The 4687-nt window shown below is 49.4% G+C and overlaps 1 long non-coding RNA gene across 1 annotated transcript in view; it reads right to left on the reverse strand.

Annotated features, from left to right (window-relative positions):
* Nucleotides 1-533: 533 nt before the first annotated feature.
* Nucleotides 534-4687, reverse strand: part of LOC110337333 — an 18033-nt gene continuing 13879 nt past the window's right edge. The window contains exons 2-3 of the long non-coding RNA XR_002381265.1: nt 1724-2364; nt 534-1081 (exon numbers count right to left, since the gene is read on the reverse strand). This is a non-coding gene — a long non-coding RNA (uncharacterized LOC110337333). The remainder of the gene's footprint in view (nt 1082-1723; nt 2365-4687) is intronic.

Here is a 4687-nt window from a genome sequence, read left to right on the forward strand (position 1 = left end):
TGCAGAGCACACTGTCCCAGCATCTAGCACAAGGAATGCCCAAAGGAAATGTGCTTTTTCCGCAGATGTTAAGACAGAGGCATAGAGTTTAATTTACCTGCCCATAAATACACAGGTAGGGGCCTAGATTTCACACTGGTGGGTGGTGGGAAGCAAGGACTGAAGAGAAATTGGCCTTCCCCTTACTGCTTATGCTGCTATGCTGGTCTCAGTAGCAGAGAGTCCCAGGAAGACCTCAAAGCCGCTGCGGCCTCCTCCTCCTCCTCCTCCTCCTCCTCCTCCTCCTCCCCCTTCTTCCCTAAACCCACCACAGACCAAGCAAGACTGCCAGCTCTCTGCTGCTGCTAATGAGGAGCTCAGGGTGGGAGCAGAAGCTCAGGGTGGGAAGCTGGGAACTGACGGTCCCACCTAGCCCCACCCCTCGCCATCGCCTCAAAGATAATTCTCCCCAGTGTTTATCGCCCCTGCAAGTATTTATTAGCCATTTTCTCTCCAAATTTATGCCAAATCAATGTTGGAATAACAGCTTGGCTGCAAGGATTGATTTCTTGTATTTAAGGCAAAGCTAGTTTAGTTTGGAAGCCCCAAGCAAAAGTCTCACACTGGCTGAAAAGATAATGCTTAGCTCAAGGATTCCTGGGAAGCCTTCCAAAGCCAGAGGCCCCCCGGGAGGCAAATGGCCTTGGTCTTCAAGGCTGAGGCCTGGGAACCGGCATCATCTGTGTCACGAAGGACCAGTGACATGGCCCCTGACTATTTCCCAGGTGGGGAAGGTAACACCAGACATCCCTCAGCAGGTATGCCTCGAGACCACTCCCCCTCCTTACTAAAGGAGGAAACTGAGGCACAGCAAAGCTAAGTCCATAGCTTGGGTTTGTCTTCCTCTATGTGAGTGAGACTTCCTTGAACCTAGTGGTTACAGCTTTCTTATCCCAACGTGGGGCTGCCCAGTTCCTGAAACCACCACCCCAAAGTGAGGACCAGGAACGTGTGACTCCATTAAAAACCAGCGTGGAGCATCCGATCTTGCTACCAGCAACTGGGTACATCCAGGTAATGTAGACAGCCCAACTCCTGCATCCTAAACAGAAATGAACAAAATGCAGGGTGAACCCTAAACACTTGTGTGAAATCTGTCATGGGCCCCAGAACTCAGGAGTACATATATATCCTCGGAGAAACCCTAACGTAGTGTAAATAATGTACACTTTCCCTATACCAAACTTACCATTCTCCCCATGTAATAAGGACTTTGAAAACTACCAAAAGGACAGGAGGAAGTGGCTCAGATGGTTAAGGGCTTACCAGGAAAACCTGAGGTCCTGAGTTTGGATCCCCAACCTATACATGAAAAGCTGGGTCAGTGAGGTGTGCCGTAACCCCAGTACAGGGGAGGGGCGTGGAGAGAGAAGGCTCCCTGGAGCTCGCCAATCTAACCTCGTCTGAGTGAGCTCTGCCTTCAGTGAGAAACCCTGCCTCAAAAAATAAGGGAAGACACCCAGCATTAGCCTCCAGCTCCACACACAAACACAAACTTGTGCACACACATTGCACACACAGGTGAGGAGGAGTACTGGATTGCAAAGAAAAAAAAAATGACCTGAGCCATCTCCCCAGTAGCCATCTCTCGGACTCTGGCAGGATCTCGCAGTCTCATTGAGCAGCCCTGACAGGGAGGGACTCACTATCTCCTGCCCCCTAGTCTGCCCTAAGTTAAGCTTACCTGCATCCACTCCCCACACATGCGCTGCTTGCTCGGAAAGGTATGAGCGTGATGCTCCAAGTCAGCCTCTGCCCAGGCCAGAGTCAGCAGACCCTGAAGGGGTCTGGTCTCTGACATGCTCTGACACCTGCTAGCTTGGACCATCTTAGGTAAGTTATGAGATCGGTAGGTGATTTCATTTTCCCATTGCTGAATGGGGCTCGATGGTAATACTGAAGGTTGGAGATGTAGCTCAGTCATGGAGTGCTGGCCTGGCATGTGCTAGGTCCAGAACTCATTCTCTGTAGTGCAAGAAAACATACAAGTCAAGAAGGCTTACATCGTCTCTCAACGCTGCACTTTAAGCCAAGTTTGGGGTCTTCAGCTCACAGTTGCGATGTTTCAGACTTCCTTGAGCTTTTGACCCCATCAAAGCCTTTGGACCCATCACTAACTCCATCTCCATCCCACTCAGGTTCACATGACTGTTGACCGGACCAGTAGACACTGGGCGCCTTCTAAGTCACCAATGAGACATGATCATCTAAAAGACTCCCAGCACAGTACTGGAGACTGTCTTACTGGTCAATGTTTCCCAAACTGTGCTCTTTGGAATTTTTTGCTTCCCTCGAAGTGCTGGGTGTGTTTGGGGCTAAAGGACCCTAGACAAAATAAAAAATAGTAATATTAATGTTAGCAAACAAGGGCAAATATCTCCTAGAGACTTCCATATCAGGCCCTCCCTCCAGCTATACAAGCTCTTAAATGGGTTCTGTACACAATGAACTATTTTTATTGAAAAAAAAAAAAAAAAAAAAAAAAAAAACCACCTCTTCCTTTGTACATACCCAGGCTCACAACACCCACTTTCTCCTCCTGAAAGGGTTTTGGGCTTTTTCTGTTTGTTTATTTTGGTTTGTTTTGTTTTTTTTTTTCCATGTCCTGCTGGAGTGAGACCCTGGGGCAGCCCAGTCCTGAAATCCTTTCTGGATTCTTGTCTGGCCCCAGCAGGAGCTATCAGCCATCGTCACCGTAGCCCGTGTCAAGACCCTGGACACAAAGTCTAGGAGGTGCTTCCTTCCATGGCCAGGCCACCGCTCTTCCTGCTTCCCCGCCCCGCCCCACGCAGTTCCCTGGAAGCCTTTTCTGGTCACAACCCTTTTGCCTGCTCCTTGAGGCACTAAGCCCCTGAAAGCCAGCCCCTTCCTCCAGCTGTTTGTCAGTTAGCCCCGAGGGTAGGAAGTGCTGTCCTTCCAGGTGAGTACCCATCATTTTCTGTGCAGCCTGGGACCCATATCTCCAGTTCCGTTTAGTTTTTCTGAGGCAGGGTGGCTCACACATTGAACTATGTGACCAAAGACGGTCGTGAACTTCAGATCCCCCTGCCTCTTATCTCCCCAGTGATGGAGTTTCCGGCGAGCGCCACCATGGCCAGGTTTTACGAAGTGCTGAGGATCCGACCTACGGCTTTCTGCATGTGAAAACAAGCATCCTACAAACTGAGATTATCATCCCTATCACCAGTCTTTAAAACCCTTCACAAAGGAAGCCTTTTGTAAATTAGACTCAGTTCTCAGAAACGTCTGTCTCACCGCTGGCCGCTAGATGGCGACGTCAAAATTCTTTTTCTTCTCCCAAATGAACTCCTGTGGAATCTCATGGGGTTTTGTATTAAATAAAGGAATAGAAAGATGGGGGAAGGAATGTCAGCATTTAGGACTATTGGCCCCTCCTTCCTCCTCGGTGCCCTCCTTCATTCAGAGCTGTTTCTCCACCAGGGGACTGACGTTGGAGGCCAGTGCTCCCCAGCAGGGATCTAGTTCAGGGTGCACACCAGGACGCACGCACGCACGCACGCACGCACGCACGCACGGACCTTTAAATCCATAGAGGTCCAGCCATATCATGCTAAGTAGGTCAGACTTTCTAGATATGCACCCCCTTCCTAGTGCTGGGGGAAAGAGCCCCACCTCATTCCCACCCCCAACAATTCTACTGCAGCCCAAGAGTCGCTCACTTCCTGGGACCCTGGCGCCCAAGCCTGGTGGGCTTCCGGGATTTGCCAAAGTTGCTTGCTAGTCAACCCACGCGTTAAGAGCCACCTTCGAGAGGGGGGTCAAATTCTGGAATTCAAGGTGCTGGGCTGCCCGAAAGAAGCTGACTGGTTTTATTTCTATCTTCTCTCTGATTGCAGCACCTACTTCATACCCAACAATTCAAGCGAGCTCTGATGGTAACCAGGGATCTAGGGCAAGTTACAGGTTCGGTCGGTCCCACAAAGTCAGCTCCAGCTCTGAACCAGTGGTTCATGGCAGCCTGGGTGATTCACACTGAGAACAGAGACCACAACCGCAGACTTCCTTCATTTCCCGGGATTATGGCTCCTTAGGACAGATGCTGTAGGTCAAAACATGGACCGTTGGCGATTGAGAGATAAGCAGAAGGTCTCTCCAGGCTTCTCCCTGAAGTAGGTCATAAGACCATCAGCAAGACCTCCCCTCCTGAGCGTAGTCTGGTGGTGCAAGGCTATAATCCCAACACTAGGGAGGTAGAGGCAAAAGGGTCAAGAGCTAAGGCCAGCTTGGGCTACATGGGGATATTCTGTCTTAAAATAAACAAAAAGAAGTATTCTCCTTATAGGAAGAGCAAAGGAAGGCCATTATTTCAGGAAAGTGGAATCTGAACGCACAGGCCTGTCAAGATTCCCTCAGTTAATGACCCTTGGCTTACATCTCCATTGTCCATCACAGTTCCTATAACTATCCACACTCTGGCAAATGTCAGCCTAAAATACTGAGGTTTGCCTCCGCCTTTGGTTCTTCGTGTCTCTCACAATGTAAAACTTACAGCAAATGAACATTCGTCTTTATCTTCTTGTTGTCGCTGTTATAGGACATATTAGTCTATAAAAAGGCTGTTGTTATAGGACCTAAAATGGGAAGAAAAATATTTCTTTTCCCCCTTAAGGAGAAGGAGGAGAAGAAG

The sequence above is a fragment of the Mus pahari genome, chromosome 20 (assembly GCF_900095145.1).
Source record: "Mus pahari chromosome 20, PAHARI_EIJ_v1.1, whole genome shotgun sequence".
Classification (NCBI taxonomy): Eukaryota; Metazoa; Chordata; class Mammalia; order Rodentia; family Muridae; genus Mus; species Mus pahari.